This window comes from Nomascus leucogenys, chromosome 21 (genome assembly GCF_006542625.1).
Source record: "Nomascus leucogenys isolate Asia chromosome 21, Asia_NLE_v1, whole genome shotgun sequence".
Classification (NCBI taxonomy): Eukaryota; Metazoa; Chordata; class Mammalia; order Primates; family Hylobatidae; genus Nomascus; species Nomascus leucogenys.
Window position 1 is genome coordinate 47,776,203 of NC_044401.1, and position 21,957 is coordinate 47,798,159.

The window sequence follows — 21,957 nt, forward strand, 5'->3', positions numbered from 1 at the left end:
TAGACCCTTGATCAGGGCCTGCTCAGGAGCACGGATTCCCCACTTCAGGCAAGCCACAGGGCCGAGTGCACAGCCACAGCCAGGCTCAGGCTGGGGAGTCAGACAGAGGCAGGTGTACTGGGGGGCGCCACGGCATCTACCACACACCAAAATAAGGAACCCCAAGGAAGGAGTGACCAACCACAGGACGCAGGGATGTTCAGAGACCAAGCTCATTTGCTGCTTGTGTTGTTGTAGGAGTTGCTTTGAAAAACCCTGAACCCCAGGAGAAACTCCCACCGTATCCCCTTGGCCAACAACAAGACCCTGACAGGACCCAAACTCTCCAGCCCCCGCCTCGGGCTGGACCTGGTCCAGGGCTGTCTCCTGAGTTGGTCCATGTGAGTGGCCCAGAGAGAGAACACCTGCCAGTGCCCACAGGTTTGAGGCCTGTGGCCCGATCGCCCTCTGACCCTCTCCGCCACCCTCTCTACCCCCAGGCCTTGTTGTCCTGTTGTGTTCAATCACAGCCAAAGATGCACGCCCTGACGGCCATCTCACCTCCAAGTCCCCTCTCCACTCTCCCAGTTAGAGGCCTTGCATAGGCACTTTTTTTTTTTTTAATTGAGATGGAGTCTCACTCTGTCGCCCAGTCTGGAGTGCAGTGGAGCAATCTCAGGTCACTGCAACCTCCACCTCCCGGGTTCAAGCGATTCTCCTGCCTCAGCCTCCCAACTAGCTGAGATTACAGACACATGCCACCACCACACCCAGCTAATTTTTGTATTTTTAGTAGAGACAGGGCTTCGCCATGTTGGCCAGGCTGGTCTTGAACTCCTGATCTCAGATGATCCACCCTCCTCAGCCTCCCAAAGTGCTGGTATTACAGGCGTGAGCCACCATGCCTGGCCATGTAGGCATCTTTTGATAGTGGGTTCATTAGAATTGCAGGAGTCTGGAAATCTAGCTTCTGGGACTCCAGCAAATGTTCTGTGTAAAAATTATGAATCCAAGACTTAGGCATTTTTAGAAAAATGGGATAACCTTACCAAAAATAACTTAGAATTACAGTGGCCACCCTGGCATCTACCATACGCCTACCACACCAGGGCCCACTGCTCCCCACTCCAGACCCTTCTGCTGCAGGCTCTGGCCAAGCCTGCAGGCCTCCTCCCTACCCCAGCCCTTCCACCTGACGACTCAGTGACCACGTGGACGACCCATGCCAAGTCCAGCACCCTGGGCTCTCAGGATCTCAATCCTCCACTCCATCCCAGCCTCCCAGGCCCTCGGCCACACCTTTAGGGTCAGCACCAGAAACCTACTGGATCTCCAACCAAATACCAGTTCTTCCTGATTGCTTTCATCCAAGCTCTACCATACCTATTCCTCCCCTTTGCAGAAACTCTCCCTCAATGGGAAGCTGTGAATCGTAGGGGTGGGCTCTGGAGCTGGACTGCCTGGGTTCAAATCCCACCTGTGCCAATGACTGGCTGTGTGATCTTTCTGTGCCTTGATTTCTTTATGTACAAAAAGCCTGAGGATGGCTCATCTTCATTCATTCAATAGTTGCTGAGTACCTGCCGTGTACCAGCCCCAGGACTGGGAACTGGGCATAGAACTACATAAAAGGAGACAAAACCCCTGTCCTCATGGAGGGAGAAACAACAGAACATGATAATTAAAATACACAACATAGCAAAGAGTGGTGGTTAAGCACATGCAGCAAGACCAGGCTGGCCCTGACTGATCTTGCCAGGGCAGACACAAAGAGCCACTTTTAGATTCTGACAGTGTGTGACCTGCATGGATAGTGAAAGGAAGAGTCAGGGACAGTGCCATGTCACAGCCCGGTGCTTCTCCCTGGCTCTCCAGGACACACTGACACCACGTGAATGGCTGACTCCCACTGGTCCGCCTCCTACCCCAGTGGCAAACATGGTGGTTACTGATATGGAGTACTGACCATGTGCCAGGCACCACCCCAGTGCTTTGTGGGCTTTATCTCACTTAATCCATACAACACGCCTGAGAGATGGATACTATGCCTAATCTCTAGTTCAGAGGGAAAAAACTGAGGCACACCCAAGATATGAAAAGGCACCTAGGCTGCCTGGCTGCAGACCTGTGCTCTCAGCCTTAATGCTACAGCCCTTTCTATAGCCCTCAGCAAAGCAGGAAGGGAATTTGTTCACCTCTGAGTCCCTAGTGTGATTCCATTACAGCATAATTAAGACCACAGTTTCCAGAGTCAAGCCAATCTAGGGTCCATCCTGGAGGCTCTGACTCTTTGAGCCATTAAGGTAAGGTATATAATATTCCCTTGGCTCAATTTCCTCATCTGCGAAACAGGATAACAATAGCACCTACCTCTTAAGTTTGAAGCAAAGATGAAAGAAAAGAATGCTTTAGCACTCAGCACAAAGCCTGGCACGTAGTCAGAGCTCACAAAGTGTTAGCTGTGATGAGGCTGAGGGATGATGCTACTGGCAATTTGCTCCTTGATATATTGGGGAAATGGAGGACTCTTCTCCCTTCCCTCATGTAACACACAGCCAGAAAAATTGATGGTCAAAGGGACTCAAGCCCTCTCTAGTTCTGTTTAAAACCCTTGCCACATTCTCAGGGAGCTGAGGTTTTGATACCTGGCTCTTCTCAAAAGACTGTGCCCCCAAGAGCAGGAGAAACTGGTCCAGCACGGTGGTTGCCATGGAAACCATTGAATGTAAATTTCATTTTCTGTCTTGCCCAGCTAAGCTATCGATTCAGCAAGAGGGAGAGAAATTGGGAGCAGTTTCCTTCCCAAAGTAAAAGAGAAAGTGCAGACCCAAAGCGAAAACAGAAGGAAGTGTGGCCAGGGGATCGAAACCTAGTTGGAAAAAAGATGGAACGGGGTAGGCTGAGGGAGCAGGGAGGGAGGGAAGGACTAGAGAATCACTTTCCACTCCCATTAACCTGCTGGCACAGGTAAGTAGCCAGCTCCTAACACGGGCTCTAGAGTGATCTCGGCCCTGGCCTCTGCACTGGCACCTACCAGCTGTGTGATCTGGGGCAAATGGCTGACCCTCTATGAGCCTGTTTCATTATGTATAGAAACATGGATAAAAATTGCAACCTGGCAGGCTTGTCCTGGGGACATCATCACCCATGCATCCCAAGGCCTCTCTGGCATGCTGTCTTCTTCCTTTTTAGCCTGAAATTCCCTCCATTGTTGTCATACTGAAGTTGTCATCGACGACTTCAGTACCCAAGGGAAAGAATGTTGTCCCAAGGAGCTGCAGTGGAAAACTCGAGGTTACCCATGAAAGAGGCTAAGAGGAAGATGGAGCAGATGGGACATGGGACGGGTCCGTTTTGATGGAGTGACCTGGAGTGGAAGTGGACCATACAAGGGTTGGGATGGAGGAATGGACTCGCCAACCAAAACCAAGTCCAAGTCTGGATCCATCTCTGGGGTGCCCCAGCAGCTGGGTGCTCCACGCGGTGGGTGCAAATGCTGTGTGCTACCAGTTGTCACAGGATGACCGTGCAGGGCTGCTGAACTGGAGTGAGCCAGGCTGCCCATTCCCTCTTCCTGGGGCTGCTGACACTGGCTCCCCTGGGGTGACCCAAGCCCGCCCAGGCACCATGACATGCCGAGGGTGCCCTGTCACCGCAGTCCTGGCAGCTGCACCCACAGAAACACTAATTGGGAAGTGAGACAAGCGAAGTGCCTTTAATGAGCTACCTTGTTGTAACTCTAACTCGTTGGCGTTATTTACAGAGATTCTGCTAATGAGGTGCCTGTCAGAGGGGGAGCCCACTGTGGGAGTGGGGGAGGATGGGCCAGTCAGCCTTGAGGGAAGAGGCAAGATTCAAAGGGAAGAGGGAAAGAAACTCTCCCTTGCTGAGCACCTGCTGGGCCAGAGGCCCTTCATCCCCATGATCTCAGCACACCGGCCCAGAGGCCCAGGAGGTACAGATGAGGTGTAGGGTGCAGGAACCTAACCAAGGTCACGTGGGGAATCTGGTAGTCCAGCCCAGGCTACTCAGACAGCACAGTCCCTCAGGGACCCGCCTCAGGCAGGCCACAGGAGCCGCCAGGACAACCAAAGTGGTAGGGACAGCGTGTGTGTGTGTGTGTGTGTGTGTGTGTGTGTGTGTGTGTGTGTGTGTAGGAAAGACCACCAACTGGGAAGGAGTCCACTTCACCTGGCCTGGACATATGGGATCTACTCAAGGATGGCCCCATCAGCTCTTCCACACCAGAGTTCACAACCTCTCTTTCTGGGTTGACTCCTGGCAGGCCAGGGTTCTCCCAGCCATCCCTCACCCACTCCTCCCTCACTGTCCAGGGACCCTGAACTCTGAGCCGCAACCCTAGCAAAAAAAAAAAAAAGGAGGCTTCTCTGGGTCATCTACACTTTTAGAGACCATCTATCTTAGATCTAGTGGAATGGATTTGGCTGCTGCTTAACTGGTCTAGCCTGGGTTGTGTGCACATCTCAGCCTGGGGTGGTGGGCAGGACTCAGTGGTGGGGGAAAGGGGGGTTTAGTCTGAGTTAGGGGTGGGGCTCAGCCCAGGGCAGGGCTCAACTTGGGATTAGAGGGGAGAATCAGTTTGTAGCATTATCAGTTTGTGGCCAAAATAAGGGAACTGACCATTGGCCTTACTTTTTTTCACCCGCGAAATGGGATTAATAAACTTGCCTTTCTAGAATGTTATGGGATCCTAAGAAACAGAGGTTGTGAAAGTGCCTTGCAAACCATATGGCGCCCCTCCTGGGTCTTGCTGTGGTCACTATGAGCAGAGTGGCAGTCTAGGTGCTGATGCTGAAACCAAGCTTGCCACCCTAGTGGAGACACTTCCCTGGTTTATCCCGTCCAGCTCGGCTCTGAGCTCCCCTCTCCCCTTCTCCATTCTCATTGTCACATCCTCTCTCCTCTCCTACTACCTGTCAAGATTGGCATCTCTTTAATTATAATGTCTGTGTGTTTCTTTAGGAGCCATGTAATTCCCCCTGACAGCCACCTATTTAAAATGAAAGTCAAACACTCAGAACTTTGTTTAAGAGTTGAGTCTTGGGGAAAAAAAATGCATTAATTGCCAAATGTTGCTAATTTCACTCTGATTTGGTGCAAAAAGAATACACACACACACACACACACACACACTAGTACTGATGAAACTAACATGAGTGCAAGGATAGCATCTGGATGTCAAAGCCCCAAGCTCATCGAAACCTCTCTGTCATTTCTCAGATGAAGAAACAAGGACCCAGAGAGGTTAAATGACTTGCTGAAGGTAGCCCAGACATAGGCAATGGAACCAAGGCTGAACTGATGCCCACAGGCTCCATGTGGCCTTCAGGCAGCAGCTGGTTGACCAAGGAACAAAAGACAAAAGCCCTGCATTCCTTGCACATATCAGCATGTCAGGCCATCTGGGCCGCTGCCTGCCCTGCAGGGCTGCTGTGTTTGCAAGAGTTGCCTGCCAGGGGACCTTGTCTGGGACAAGGGGCCTGGGGAGACCCTCTTCTGAGGCTGGGGATCTGTCCCTTGGTAATCAGAACATAGGCACAGTCCTCCCTGAGTAACCATCTGTGGAGGCTCAGCTGTGAGGCACAGGCACCAAAGGCCTTTACCGGCAATCAAAACTTGTCCCAGGACGGAGCTGGGAAGAGGGCCCGAAGCAGGCAAGGCAGCTTGCAGAAGGCTCCAGCCCTGGCTGGATGTGACCTCACAGCCTCTCAGTGGGGAAAGGCAACTTGGTGGAGAGCCACAGGGAAATGTTTGGGCACCACCCTGCAGTGGTCAGAGCATCACTTCTGAACTCAGCCAGTTCTCAGATCAGATCCCCACTAGACCTCTTCCTTACTGGGCAACTTTGAGGAGCTGTGGAACCTCTCTGCATTACTGATTCTGCATCTGGCCGACATGATTAATACTATGGATTACTCAGAGTTGGTTCAGGGGGCGTCTAATGAGTGAATATGTGCTGTGTACCAGCCCAGGGCACACATACTCTACACACTGCTCTCATCTCTTCCCCAAAAAGGAAGCAGAGGGTTAGGCCAGGAAGAGCAAAACAAGGGCCCAAGAGCCTTGTTTGGCCACAGTCTTGTTTGTGGGTTTGCATGTGCTGTTACAAAAATGTAATTTAAAGGCCTCTTGGACAAGACCTGAGCTCCCAGAGTGTCCTGGTACCCACTAGTCCCTGGAGGCTCACAGCTGGCCACTTCATTCATGCCTATCTCTTACTCTGCAACTCCTAGAGAAACCCTCTGCATAGCTCCGAAAGATGAAAGTCTATGCTCACCCCTAGCCCTCTCCAAACCCAGCCAAAACCCCATGTGCCTTCTTTGCCCCAGCTCTGATAACATAGTGTTTAAAATCTGGTCCATGTCCAGCTTTCCACTGAACTAGGAGCACCTAGACACGAGGGGCCACATGCTATCCCTACATGAGAAGAGGTAGGCTCTTGGTAAATATATTTACTCATTCAACAAAGAGGGGTTGCAGCTAGGCTCTGAAGACACAGCTGTGAACAGTTTTGACAAGAGCCAAGTCTTCCCAGGGTTTAAGGACAATTAACACTTCAATAAACAAGATGTCTTAAGATGGAGAAGATAAAACAGGGTGATGTGCTGGGCCAGAGTCAGTGAATGAATGAATGGGCAAATAGCAAGAATGCAATTTTCAGTCCAACAACACAATAGGAAAATGTTATTGCCTCTAACAGGTAGGAAGATGAACCAGTGAAGAAGATACTAGTATTAGTCCCATGGTCCCAGTGGGGAATCAAAAGTACGGGGTCATACCTAGGATCTAGTCAGCCCTCTGAGTAGAAGGGTGGGGGATATACCAACTGCTCAGATAAAGAAAAATTATCTCAAAGCAGCCACCTTTTAAAAGTGTCTACTGCCAAGCTTCTGCCAGACACTTTACCCACAAGATCCTCTAGACAACTGTCTGATCATCTTTATAGATAAGGCCATCAAGGCTCAGAGACTTGTTCAAGATCACCCAGCTGGAAAGTGGCAGGTCTGGCTGGCTCCAAGCACTGTGTGCTTTCTGGAATAGTGGGTGCCCTCAGCCACAGAGCTGTACCACCCAACTGCTCAGCCTTCCAAAGAGAGCTGCCCTGAGGATGCAGTCAGCCCACAGCCTGCAGCTGCTGTGCCTGCAAAGCCTGCCAAGTAGCCAGGCTGAGGCCACACTCTGCTAGCCAAAAGCCCAGTATGGCAGCAGTACCAGGGCCTGGGAATTCCTGCTCAGCTTGGGGCTCCTCTGTGGACAGTCTATCAGGGAGTCCCACTGGGCCAGAGAGATTTTCTCAGAGCTGTGCTGCAGGCTAACGCCCTTCTTACCCAATCTGCCTGCCTTCCTTCTCTCTTCTTAGAAGGCTCAAACCCACAGTACAGTCCCAGGCAATCCCCACCCACTCCTGCTCCTTCTCCTCTGGATTTCTTGCAGGTGATTCCTGCAATAAATCCCTTGCACTTCTTGCTCCATCATCTTGGCATCTGCTTTTCAGTGTTCCTAACTGGAATGACACATCATCCAAACCACAAGGAAGACTTCTCAGGTATGGAATCATGCAGGACATGGCATATGAGGGTGGCTCCTCTGTGCTCCTAAGGTTCCAGTGGTGGAGAAACCTCTGACAGCTAAAGCCTGGAGCCCTCTGACCATTTGCACAGCAGCCTGGCTCAGGGGAGCAGGTCCAGGCTGAGAGTCAGACAGGGCTTGGTGTCCGTGCAGCAGCTCCTTCGGCTCTCTGGGCCTCAGTCTTCCTCATCTATAAAATAGGCGTGCTGACACTTTCCCCGTAGTACTGTCTTAAGAACTGGATAAAGCACCTGCTTTGAAGGTCAGGTAACCAGTAGTGTGGGATTTTAGATCCATGTCACTGGAGTCTAGATGATCAGAGTTGGAAAATGTCATAGAGCCCTACATTTTCATTATTTGTGTAGGGAACTGGGAACACGGAAGGGAAGATCTTAGACAAGCAGACACGGCAGGCCACAGCAGAGGCAGGCCAGGTCCCGTGGCCCAGCCCAGAGCCTGGGAATGCCTTCCATTCCCATTCAGCACCAGTTTTGCCCACAACCACAGGGAGCCCAGGCCAGGCTCCCAACCTCCTCCCTTTCCCCAGGCAACCCAGGGGGCATGGTGGGGCCAGAGGGAGAACCCAGTAAAACCTGGCATTTACATGAAGACTATCTGTGGGTAGCCAGAGGCGCCCAGCCTGCAACAGAGGCCAAAGGGCAGGCGAGGGTGGAGGAGGTGGGGTGCTTGTCCTCCGCTGGTCCCATCACTGCTAATGTGTTCTCAGGGCCTCCTCTCTGGAAGAGCAAACTGACCTCGGGAGAAAACAGCTGGAGCAGGAAAAACAGAGAGATGCCAGGGACCCAAGGGGTGCACAGAGACAGGGCCAGCCCCTATTGGAGTTAGAGAGGCAGACAGAAAACAGAGAGGGCCAGGCATGGAGAGGGGAAGTGCAAAACAGATGGCTGGGGAGGGATGCGGAGGAGAGGCGGAGGTGCGCGCTGAGGGAGAGGACTACCGACGGCGCTGGCGGTCGGGATGGACTGTGGCTGGCTGCAGCCGGGGCTGCACCGCCGGGTCCCAGCCTAGCGCAGGCTCGGCGCCGCACCCGCCGCCTTTGTCCTGGGTTGCAGCGGGTTCCCGCGGGCCGCCAGCGCCCCCTGCCGCCCCCAGAGCGCCGCGCCGCAGCCGAGCGGCCCCCCGCTGTGCAGAGGGGACCGAGCCCGAGAGGGGATCGCGAGGGCGGGAGGGAAGCTCCGCGAGCCGGCGCCAGCGCCACGGCCCAAACTCCAGCCTCTGCAGGTGCTCACCGCGCGACTGCCTGTCCCAGGCGCTCGGGCTGCGCGCCCTCTCTGGGACCTGGGAGCAGCGTGAGTCCCGGGGGCGGCCCGGCACGGGCCTCCCACCCCAGGAGACGCCCTTCTGGTCCGGCCCTCCCAGTCGCCTGGGCAGGACTCGGATGCCCGCGAGCTGCAAACCTCTCCGCGGTGAACCTAGCAGGGAGGCCGGGGAGGCACGCTGCTCCCCCGCTCAGCCCTGCCCGGTGCCCAGACCTTTCAAAAGAAGCCAGAAAATTCACATTTGCTTGGGAACCTCCCACAGTTCAATAGCTTTTCAAAACAGTGCGGGAAGAAAAACGGGTTTGGCCCACCAGCAGCCGGCGGGCACCCTCCCACCCTCTTCACGGACTCTCCTTCAGGTTTTGGGCTCCCGGCCCCACTAGAGCCATCTGTGGGCATTTCCTTCAGATCTTCCTCCACTTAAATACACTTATTGAAAAAGAAGACTCCTTTTCTCTTTCCCTATCATAATTAGAAACCCAGCGCCCTGTGGCGTAAAAGCCAGGTAGCCTCGGAAGTGAAATAGGGCGATTAGAACAGACAGACACAGGGCCTGTTCCGCCCCACCCTGCTGCATCTCGGGGCTGCTGATGACCCGTGCCCTCTGACCTCAGGGGAGGGGCGGGCCGACTACAGGCCTTTCTAGAAAGGCCCTAGGAGCGGCTTCAGGGAGTCTGGGAACCAAAGCAGCCACCCTGTCCATGGCAGTGTCCAGCCCTGGGCAACACGGCCCCACCGGGAGTGGAAGCCGCCAGGTGAGGCAGGGGTGGCTCCCTCCCCAGGGGAACAATGTGCAGAAGGCATCCGTGCCTGCCAGAGAGGAAGTGGGGAGACGGAGCACAGAGAGTGACTCAGACCCGAGGGCGAACCAGAAGCTGCCCGGAGATTCCCACAGTATGGCTTCCTGCAGGATTCAGCTGTGGAGACTGAAGCCGGAGGGCCTGGGGGGAGCCGCAGGAAGCAGGTGGGCGGGGGCCGTCTGCCCCTGGACACTCAGGACAGCCTGGCTCCCCACGGGGGAGAAGAAGCCAATGAAGACAGCGGGGACTAAGAGGGAGGGGGTGGATGGGGAGCCTGGGGAGGAGCGGAGGGACCCAGGTCCCCTGCCTCACAGGCCGACCAGCACAGGTTCTAGGTCTCCAGACAGCTACAAGGCTTCTTAACACACAGCACTCCCTGCTTCGGGCCTTCCGGGAGTTCCCCATTCCAGGATCAAGACCCAGCCTCGCCACGGCCTGGCTCACGAGGCCCCACCTCAACTGCCCCTGACCTCTCTGCGCCCCCTGCTCCAGACAGCCCTGCCTGCCGCTGCCCTGGAGAAGGAGCTCCAGACGGATCCCCGGTGAGTAGGAGGCAGCCGTGTGAGTCAGGCGGCGGAGGGAACGGGCTGCACCGCGGAGAGGAGGTGCGAAGCAGCGCGCCGTTTCCGGGCTCTGGGAAGCCGAGCTGCCGAGGCGTAAGCTGGGAGGTGGACATGACGGGGGAGTGGGGAAGGGCAGGCGGCGGGACGGCCACACAGCGGAATATTATGCAACTTATAAAAAATTTAATTAACTCCCTACCAATAGACTTAAAGGGATTTCTGCAAGGTATTGTTGCGTAAGAAAAGCAATTTGGAGATAAGAATATAACATACGATCCCATTTTTGTAAAACAATGGGCAAAATACTCTGTGAGTTTGTGTGTATATATGTATATGTATATAGGCCTATATAGGATTTTATTAACACAAAGGGAAATACAGGATACATGCTAGGTTGTTAACAGGGGTTTTCTTCACGGAAACTTATTGTGGGGGAAGGGGAACCAATAAAAAAAGGATCTGAGAAATAAAGACCGCCCTTAAAAGATGGATGACTGCAGCTAACTGTGTCCCCAACACCCACCCCTACCAAAGCTAGACATGGGGGAGTGGTCTCAGCTATCCCCTTCTCCCCATCCCAGCATCTGCTCCTCTCAGGTGGCAGCCAGCCACTAGACACCCCCCAACACACACATGCACGTGCACACACACACACACACAGACCCAGCCCAGTCTCCACATAGCCAACCCTCTGAGGGTTCCAGTTGCCCTGAGAGTGAGATCCACTTCAACACAGACTCCAGGTTCCTTCCCCCAGCCCCACTCACTCTGCAGGCTCAGTCCTCACTGCTCCCCGAAACCCCACCCCGTCAACTCCCTGCACTGCCAAGTAGCCCAGGGTCCAGCCACTGTGTTCTCAACTCTGAGCCTCTGCACCTGTCAGAACAAGCTTGCATTGATATTGGCTATATTCCAGTCTCTGTTCTGAGCACTTGACATTTATTGAAAGCATTTAATCCTCACAACAACCCTATAAACGTGTATAATATTCTGCATTGGATAGTATTTTTGTACATGGGAAGATGAAAACACAGAAAGGTAAGTCATTTGCCTAAGGCTGCACAGCTGGTTAGTTAATAGGGAAAATGGCCCCAGAGCCTGCACTCTTGACCACTGTGCTAAACCCTCACTTGTGCCTTTAGACATACTGTTCCATTTGTCTGGAACTGTCTTTAGTTTCTCTCTTCACTTGGCTAAATCCTAATCCCCACTAGATATCGGTTGAGATATCACCTCCTCCAGGGAGCCTTCTCTGACCCCCCATATCTGGGCTGGGTGTTCTTCTGATGTTCCCGCCACAGTGCAGTCGTTCCTTGATCACAACGTTTCTGCCATACTGTGGTGGTTGGACATACACACTAGGCTGTGCTCCTTGAAGGCACAGGCTTTATTTCACTCTTTGGAAGAAGGGTCCCAAGTCCCTGGAACAATGACGCCCTGTGTTAGGAGCTCAACCTACATCTACTGAATAAAAGGTGGATATCAGTACATCAGATAGGCTAGGAACCATCTCTCCGAGTACAGAGGATGGGCTAGGAGAGGGAAGTCGGTCGGGCCTCTTTCAGGACCACGGAGAGCTCCATGGCTGCCAGCCACCACTACTGTAGGGGTCTCCAGGTTTGTTTCTTTGTTCTCTGAGAGACTCTGATTCTGGCCTGGACAAGACTCCCCATACTTTAAATGTTAGCTGGCTTGACTGAGCAGCAACAGGGCAGGGGGGAGCAGGAGTCTCAGGACTGGCTAATCCGCTGCCTGGACGGAGCAGCACCCCCAGGGCCCCACAGTCAGTCACACCCCACCTCCTTTGTGTTTTTAACCAACACAAAGTTTTAAAAAGTAGTAGAGAGCCTGTTGGAACCAGCACCAAATCTATGTGTTTTTTCAAATTATTGAACTAGAAAGAAATGAAAACATCAAAATACTCTCTTTGTACCAGGCTCGAATTGAGAGGCTGCCTCATTCAGTCCATGTCTTGGCCTGACTACAATGATAAAGCGACGGAAGGGAGAGTGGATTGAAAGGGAGCGAGGCTCAGCGGGGAACCTCAGATTGCCATTCGCAGACCACGGGGAGCCCAGAATGGGTCCCTGCTCGGGAGGAGAGGAGAGAAACAAGATTGACAGGTTAAGAGATGGGGGAGGGCAAGAGGGGGCCAGGGCTGGAGCAGGCAGAGACACAAAGAGGTACTCTCCTCCTCCATTCAGTTCTGCCCAGAACACAGGCAGGACCTTGCCAGGTGCCAGCCTGGACCCCCAGAGATGGGTCCCTATCCACTGCAGCTGGCCAAATGGGGAGACCCTGAAGAGGGGCAGAGAAGTCAGACCCATCAGGGCCCCCACAGAAAAAGGTACAGGCCACTGAGGAAGCACAGGAGTGCAGCAGGCAGAAAGAACAGCATATGCAGGCAGGAGGTATGTGCATGATGGCAGGGTTTCGAGGACAGCCCAGTAAGAAACAAAGCCAGAAAAACTGCTGAAGTCCCTGAATGTCACCGACAGCAGTGTGGGAAGACCTTGCCTTGGGGGAGAACCGGACCTTAGATGGACTAAAAGGCCTTTGTCCCTCCTTGTTCAGAAGTGCACCTTAGGGACCAAATCCTGTGGCTAGAGTTACACGTCTGTGCAACAGGCTGCCACAAGGCTGAACAGCCATCACCAGATGTTGCTCACACCCATTTAGGGAGTGGGCTGTGGCCAAAAGGGCAAAGAGAAGCCAGGTTTCTGGAGTTCACTCCACAGCCAGGCTCTGCCAGCCCTGACCCTGTGGAACTGATGGCAGCCCCCTCCTCCATGCCCTGTGATGTGGGGTGTGGGGTGCCCCAGCTGGTCTCAGCGGGAACCTGCAGAAGATGCTTCAAGGAGGAGAGGGAGTGTGAGAAAGGCTGATGAGTCAAATCTCAAGGCAGTGGAGGGAGATGGCGTGATTCTTTTTGGTTTTTGCACAGCATTGGTTGGGCATTTTTTCTGTGTGCATGTTACACAAGTTCACAGCCTGAATTCTCTCAATAGCCATCAGAGATGGACACAGCCATTCACCCAAGAGCTCAAAGAGGCAAAGCAACTTGCCCATGGCCACCCAGTGACAGAGATAGGGCTCTGATTTGGGTGACCAGCTCTGGCACATGGGAACAGATTACATCTGTGTGTTCTCCACCCAAATTCCCACCTCCCCTTTGTTTCTCTCCTTCTCGTCCAGCTCCTGGCCTTTGACCTTAACCAATACTGTCCAGCTTGGCACTTGAGTGGGTTGCCACCATTGTGAATTGGGCCTTGCCTGCGTTCTCAGTAGGCTGGGTTCCAGACATTTGAGGTCTCAGCCGTAGACTCTGCTGGGAACGTGGAGGCCAGGGAGATTCTGTCCCACCTTGTCCCTCTGAATGAGCCAGGCACCCCTTGGAGGAAGTGACAGGCCAGCCCCGGGCATGCACTCCACTGGTATGTTTAGCCCCCAATCCTCCTCTTGCCCCATTTACCACCTTTCTCTGGGTGCCACCCTTGGGCCACCCCCATCCCTGAGTGATGACTATTCAAGACCAGTTTCTCTGCCTCTAGTGGAGCATGTCAGAACCCAGCCTGTGACCCCAACCCATCATCTTAGAAGCAAACTCTTTCTAGCACCTGTGCTAGATGCTGGAGCAAGCCCTGAGTTTAGTTCATGTAATCCTGACAACCACCCCATAGGTCAGATGGGGAAACTGAGGCAGGAAGCAGGCACATAGCTTGTGAGTGGCTGGACCCGGGCACTAACCCCCAGCCCCACACTCTTAGCACCCTGCTGTCTCTTGGTGACATGTGAGTACGTCAATCTGAACATGCTTGAAATGAATACTTGTCAATAATTTTACCAGGCACTTGCAAGTTCATTCGTGCTCACTAATTCTTTATTAAACAAACATTTGCTGGCACCTGCTCTGTGCTAGACCTTGTGCTGGGGACTATGGGTGCAGCAATGGCTCAAACACAGCCCCTGCCCTCACGACCCACAGTCAAGATAGAAGCAAATGAGGAAGTAGGCATCTGCCACACTAAGAGGTCAGCACCGTAGCAGGCTACGGGAGCCCGGAGGAAACAGTCATTCCACCTGGGGCTCCCCTCTTGTGCACGAAGCCTAGGTTCTCAGGCAGGTGGGAGGGAAGGTGCGAGGCACAGCCCTGTGCAGGAGGACTGAGTGCTCTGGCGCTGGCCTCCGCTGCTGCGGCACGGCAGGCTCACACAATGAAAGCTAATTCTTTGGTTGTAATGACTGGAAGAATTGCTGGCTTTTGACTCCCAGCATAATTACTGTGAGACCTCCGTAGAGTAATTCACCAGATAATTACATGGTAGAAGGTGGGGGGTGGGATTCTTCTCTGGAAGGTAAAGAGGTAGCATTTAATTTCAAGGGGGATGCCTAATCTTATAATTACTCAGTAAAGTCCTATATTCTTGCCAACCTGATTCCCTGGGGCCAGCCTGACCTACACAATCAAATCAAGCAGGGGCCATTCCCCAAACTGGAAATTCAGAATGGGGTCCTCAGGGATGATGGGGCTTCCCCAGAGTGTCTTCACAGGTGAATTATCCTTGGGGCCTTGAATACAGCAGGAGGAAGAGGCAGGGCAAGATGCAGAGCCTTATTTTCTATGCTGCAGGTGGAACTGATCAGAGGGAGAAAACTCATCCCCAGTCAAGTCTGTAGCTCAAAGTGTGGTAGTCCAGGCTGGCCGCCCACCTCAGGGCCACTTTACCTCTCTGAGATGCAGCTCTCTTCTCAGTCAAAGGGGGCTAAGCCTTACTGCCTGTTATCTATTATCACCAGTAGTGCCGCCTAACAAACTACCCCAAAACACAAACCAGCTAGCAACGTACTCCTCATGCTTCTTGGGTCCGCTGGCAGCTCAGCCTGAGTTGCACCTCGTTCACACGGCAGGTGGTGTTGGGGCCATGTGTCTCTCGTCCTCCTGCAGGCTAGCCCAGGCTGGCTCCCATGGCAGCTGGGAAGTCCCAAGAGCAAGCATCAAAGTGGATAAGGCTTCTTGAGGCCCATTCTGGAAACCAGCACAGTGTCACTTAGCCACATTCTACTGCTCTGGAACAGCCCAGAGACAAGGTGGAGCAACGGATTCCCGCCCCTTTGTGGGAGGCTCTTCATCATGTGGCAAAGGTGTGAGGTCATAGGGAGGAATGAGGAACTGGATCTATTTCTGTAATCAATCTACTACAACCTGCCCAGGGGGTTATTGCAATGTGTATGAGATGCACACAGTAAGTGTTCGGTAAAGTGGAACTCTGCTGGTTATTGAGAATGAGAATAGTAAAAGGAAGCTGGTAGCAGAGACAGGCATGGACTCCTGCTGCCGAATGTGCAGGCCACTGGCCTTCCCTCTTCGGAGACAATGGTGCAATGCAGATGCCCAGCACAGGCCTTGGGGGCGGTGGGGGACGCGGTCCAGAAGTGAGTTCCTGCACTACCTGCTTCTGTCTTCAGCTCACTTCCCCTCTCACAGCCTCAGTGACTGTGGTGCAGAACGGAGGTGATGCCACCCCACAGAGGTGGCTGAGGGCCAAAGCAACACATGCCACATGCTGAACAAAAAACGGCCTGGTGACGGTTGGTATTTCTCTTTTGAAATCCAAGCCCCAACTGTCTAGAGGATTTTGTTTAGCTTTACTTCCTGTTGTTTATATTACAAGAAAAGTAGCTAATTCCCTTTCATTTTCCAAATATTAAATTATTCTGTCACACAGAAATGCCTTTTCAAACTAGATATTTCTTCATGGAGCTTAGGGTGTGTTCCCTGCCCTGCCATCCTTCCCCCACAGGCAGGACCATACCGTGGGTCACAGGTACCAACCCACAGCAGGTGACTCGTGGCTCATGCTCCTTCTCCAATAGTCACTACTATTTTTTAATTAAATTGTTATTAAACAAGTAATTATACACTCTCCTTTTGAACAACTAGAACATTACAGATAAGGTAAAGTCCCCCTGTTCACCACCCCAATTTCAAATACCTTCCCCAGCCCCCACCCACCACCAATGCCATCCTCACCTTCCCCAAAAACCACAAATATCAGCACATGGTATTCTTCCAGTTCTTTTCCTATTAACTTACATGTATATATACATGTGTATGTGCATGTATGTCTGTGTATGCATATGCTTATATATATATCTATTTTCATAGAAAGAATATGTTATTATTTTGTGCTTTGTCATAAATGGCATATCACATACATTAACTTGCAACATTCTTTTTCACCCAAATTGCTAACTTCTTTCTCCATTGACACACGCAGATAGGGCCCATTATTTTTACATGCTGTGTAGTACTCTGCAGTGTGAATGGACCCATTTGTACCCATCCTGCAGTTGGTAGGAATAATACTTTACTGCAGCACTGTCCTAAACAAGTGTTTAGAGCCTGTACTAACTCCCAGAATCCCTCACATCAACCATGAGGCAGCCACTACTCGTGTTTCCATTTTGCAGTTTTGAGGAAAGCAAGGCACAGTGAGGTTAGATGAGTTATCCAAGGTCACATCAAAAATAAGTGGCAAGGCCAGGATTTGAGCCCAGGCAGTCTGGCTCCAGAGTCCCTGCTCTCATGCATAATACTATATTGCTTCCCGCAGCGTGTGTGAGTGTGGTGGTTGGGGGGCGTTGTTTGTGTTGGTTTGCTTTGCCTTGCCATTTTAAGTCACCCCAGGTTCTCTTAGACTCAGAGTCCTTTGCTTGATGATATTTTTGAACTGGAGGTGAGCCTGCCATCAGAAGCCCCTCCCTTTGCTGCTCAGGCTCCAAAGTGCCACTCCCCACACACCTGACGCCCTCTGTGGATCATTCTGGGCATCTCCCCAGAGATGGGAAACCTCTCCCCACCAGCTCTGACCCGCCCCGGGAACACTTCCAGGCCCATGCCTCAGGGAGCAAGGAGCCCACAATGTGGACTGTGGACTTTCCCTTTCCCTAAATCACCATGTGCGCCCATCAGAATGCAAGGCCATCCCTGAGATTCGAGGGAGAATGAGCTCCTACGGAGAGCGTTTTGCTGGCATAGGGAGGGTGTCTCTGCCCGGCACTCAGGGGTCAGCCTAGTGGGTGGTCAGTGCAGCGTTTACTAACAGAAAGGGAAAGCCCTTTCTGAATCTTAGAGTGCCTTACAGCCAACAAGTCCATCTCCCTGGAGAGCCAAGAGTGTGTGCCAAGGCCAGGATGGCAGAAGGCAGGGACACATTCTGGAATTTCCAAGTGATTCAGTGTTTGAGACAGAGTGCAGGGAAGAGAAAGAATGTGAGATGGGGTGGGTGGGCACAGCCTCAATCAGAGAAGCCTGGAATGCCAGGCAACAAGGTTAGGCAAGGAGGAATGGGAGGGCGTGTCCATCCAGAGGGGAGTGGCAAGGGCAAAGGCCTGGAGGTGTGGCTGAGCACAAGCGCTGAACAGGTTTAAGACTTTGAGGGATCTGAGAGCGGTAACACCACCAAGGCCCACAGGTCAGCCTGCACCTCGGTGCAGGACCTTCACTCACAGGGAGCCATGACAGCCTCTGAGCAGGGACAAGAGCTGGCCAAGTGGGCTGGGGCTGATTTCTCCAGAGGAAGAGGCAGGGGCAATTATTACTGAGGGGTAGTGCTGCCTGAGAGAGCTGAGCCAGGTCCCTTCCAGGGGGTCTCAGGGAAAAGATAACCAGCCAGCCCTTTTGCAGAGAGAGCCACACCATGCAGTATGGACATCTTGCCCCTGTTTCTTCAGTTTCTAATCCTCTTGGTTTTTCCTTGAGTGTAGCAGCTTATGGGGGTGAGCTTGCCAGGGACATGTGGGAATAGACTTGGCCCCTTGCACAGTGCTCTGCTGTCAGTGGGTGGAGCCTGCCAGCAGTCCTTGGTGGGATGTCCTTCGGGCCCCAGCCACACCCCAAGGGCCACCCCGGTCACTCCCAGTAGTCCATGTCCGGTGGAAAGGAAGCCACCCCTTAGTCATTCCCTAGCAATCAGAGGGTATGTGATTCCCACATACAGCAGGTGCTTAATTACTTCAAAAGTGCCCCCAGAGCCAGGCGCGGTGGCTCACGCCTATAATCCCAGCACTTTGGGAGGCCGAGGAGGGCAGATCACGAGGTCAGGAGATCGAGACCATCCTGGCTAACATGGTGAAACCCCGTCTTTACTAAAAATACAAAAAAATTAGCCGGGCATGGTGGGCGCCTGTAGTCCCAGCTACTCGGGAGGCTGAGACAGGAGAACGGCGTGAACACGCGAGGTAGAGCTTGCAGTGAGCCAAGATCGCGCCACTGCACTCCAGGCTGGGAGACAGAGCAAGACTCCGTCTCAAAAAAAAAAAAAAAAAAGTGCCCCCAGAACAACAGTGCCATTGCACAGGCCACCTCTGAGCCTGGTCCACACTGTTTTGAGGTGTCACGGAGCTCAGCCCCAGCCAGCACTGGGAGTGGTCAGGACCAGCTGTCACGTTCCCCGGGAGAAAAGCATTACCATTCCACTAAATCAGCATCAGCTTCATGAAGACACAGGCATGGTCTCTTGATCGTCCAAGCCCGTGCTAGGTGTCTTAGGTGGGGTTCCCCCAGAGGCACATCCTGAGACCAGGATTCAAGTGCAAGTCGCTTATATGGGAGCCCAGGTAGCACCAGGTGGGAATGGGAACTGAGACAAGGAAGGGAAGCAAACCAGTGCTGTGCAGCCTCAACCAAGTCACCTAAGCTCTTTGAGCTTTGTCTCCTCAGTAAAACAGAGTGCAGTTATACCCCCCCGAGAGGATTGGTGTGAGGATCAAGGGAAGTGCCTGGCAAAAGCAAGGTAAGTCCAAATGGATGGGGTGAAATAGGGGCCCCCAGGCATCCAGGATTGGCCGAGGCCCATAGAGAAGGACCTACCTGCACGCATGTTTGCAAGCCCCAGGTTGCTGACCCACTGCTAGGGCTGTCTTCAGCCCTGTCAGTCCCCAGCACCCCTGCTATGGGCTCTTCCAGCCCTGCCTCTCAGGCTCTGCCCTGTGGCTCCAGGCTGGCCCAAGCACGTGACCTTCCTTTGGGACCCCTGGAGCCCCTAGGTGCCACCCAGTAGATAGCTGGGGTGGGCAGGGCTTTTCCTTTGAGCCCTGCTGGCCTCTTAAGGCCCCACATGGGTAAAGGTTCACCAGTCCATACCATCCAAACCGGAAGTACCCCAGGAGCCCCACCCCACTGCTCCTGGCAGAGAGGCTGAGCACACCTAAGTGGACACAGACATGAGCCCAGCTGGCTTTTGGCACAGGCCCACACTAGGGGGGACTGGAATTCCAGGGACTGCTGAGACCCTGGGCCATCAGAGAGTGGATGCTGGCTCCGTGCCTTGCCAGTTGTCTTGTAACCTTGGGAAACTTACCCTAGCCCATCTGAGGTCCCTTGAAACCTCTATAAAATGGGCCTAATAGCAGTGTCTCCCCCTTGGGTTGTGAGGGGGCAACTGGGGTCACCCATGTGAAGGGTCCGAGCCCGAGGTAAGTGCTTACTGAATACTGCAACACTAGACTGAAAGGAGCAGCCAGGGGTCCAGGCTGCAGGGGCTGAGTGGTGCAGGCTGCAGGGGCTGAGTGGTGCAGGCTGCAGGGGCTGAGGGGTGCAGGTGCAGATGTTTCCAAGGGAAAGTGAGGATGTCCCCGAGGCTGACTTCATCAGCAGGAATATGGGACCCCTGCTCAGCAGGACTCAGGGTGGTGTCCTTATACCCATGATGCTCCAAGTCAACTGATGACAGGACCCAACCAGGGGCACAACTAGTGACCAGATGACAAGAGCTGAGGAAGCAGAATGAGGTCCAGGGCCCACACAGGCCTGGCCTCCCAGATACATTCTTCCAGCAATACTGTTAGAAGTGATATACATCTGGCATTTCTAGTCCTTTACGTAATGGCCTCACTAGTCATCCAACAGCCCCACAAGATAGAGCCTAGTATCAGCCCCACATTCCAGATAAGGAAACTGAGGCACAGAGAGGCTCTTGCTTCATCCAGGCAATGGAGGGGATTCATCCCAGCGAGCCCAGTGCCAGCCTGGCTCCCATCCACTGCTTTAGAGCCCCTTGTCTTCAGGCACAGAGGCGAGGTGCTGGGGGGAGTTCCTAAAGATGGAGGGCCAGTGGAGCCAGCCGCTCCTCGGAAGAACCTCCCACTGCCTCAACCCAGGCCCACTGCAGGTGCCCCCTCCTCCCTGATCCCCCAACCAGACACGTTCTCCTCCCATCCCCAGGCACTTTCTTCTGCCCTTGTCTTTCCCTGACCTGAACTCTCACCTAAGCCAACTCTCCCTGCCTGATCTGGGTCCCTGAATTTGGGCACGGGGCATGAGAGTCCCTGGCCAGGGAGGGCAGAGGAGGGAATCATAAGTGCCATCCACCTCCCCTTCCTCCTGCGGCCTGCCTGGCCCAGACCCCCTTAACCAGCTCTGGCTTCAAACCTGGGCTCTCCCAGCCCCACTCCCCGCTCGCCTGCTGCAGGCAGGCCTGGCCGCCCTGATGCAATGGGGGTGGTGGAAGCTGGGGGCGGGCTGCTTCCTTCCAGGGCTGCGGCTTCCACATGAAACCCATGCTCATTAAGAAGCACGGAGAGTGCCAGGGTGACATCTTTATTCGCGCGCCCGGAGACTTCAAAGCCTCCAGGAGATCTCCTCGGTGGATTAGACATGAAAAATGTTGGAGATGAGATGGAGCAAAGAAGCAGACAGCCGCTCCGGATGTTAATTAGGCAGGGGGTGGGGGCCGCCTCCAGTCCAGGGTGGGTTCCTCTGGGGCAGAAGGGCCCAGACCACCAGAGGCTCTCTGTGGCTACAATCCCAGGTCACCTGGAGGCTAGAACCTCCCAAGCTGCAGGCCAGGTCCTTGGATGTGAGCGAGCTGGACCCAACAGGAGAACTTGCTCTGCAGTGAACATGACTGGGTGACCCCAGCATCCCCAGTAGGGAGAAGCTTCAGCTCCACTGCTGCCCACAAATGTAGACCAAGTCCTGCATGGACAGCTCTGTGCAGGCTGCTGCCAAGAAGGCAGAGAGGAAGGGGACATCCCAGGAGCTCACAGTCTTGGGAGGCAGGTGGGAGTAGCTGGGAGTCTCTGTGGTCAGTTCCGAGAGAGAGGCAGGTCCAGGAGGCTGTAGGAGCCAGAAGAGGTACTCCAGGAAAGCTTAGATGGGGAAGAGGGGCAGACCACCAGAAATGAGAAGGGAATTCCTAGCAGAAAAAATGGCACAAGCAAAGGCTGGAAGGGTCGACATGGAAGGCAAAGCCATTCTCTGTCAGGAGCGTCACAAGCAGGGCTGGGTGCAGGTTGAGATGGAGCAGGACGAGGAAGCAGGGGTGGTCTTGAATAGGTGGCAACATGGTTACAGTTAGGTTTGGGGGATGTTTTGGTGGCACAGTTGGGAGCTGAACATGGGGGCCAGAGGTCTGGAGAGTGATTGATTGTCACAGTCAGGAACATGGCTGTGGTCCAGGTGGAGGGTGAGGACTTAAAACAAGAGGCAGCCACAGGAATATGGAGGAGGAGGCAGGAGACAGAATGGCAAACACCAGGTGAGTGATGGAGAGAGGCCAGGGACAAGTCACAGATCAGATTCAGATTCTTGGCCCCTGTGATCAGGTGGAAGCTGGGGCCCTCCCCAAGGTGAGAACACAGAGGAGAAGCAGGTGTGGGGGAGGGTGCTGGGCTCAGTATGGAGCCTGCTGGGTTTGAGGTGCCTCCAGGACACCTGGTGAGAGGGTCAAAGGCGGGAGAAGC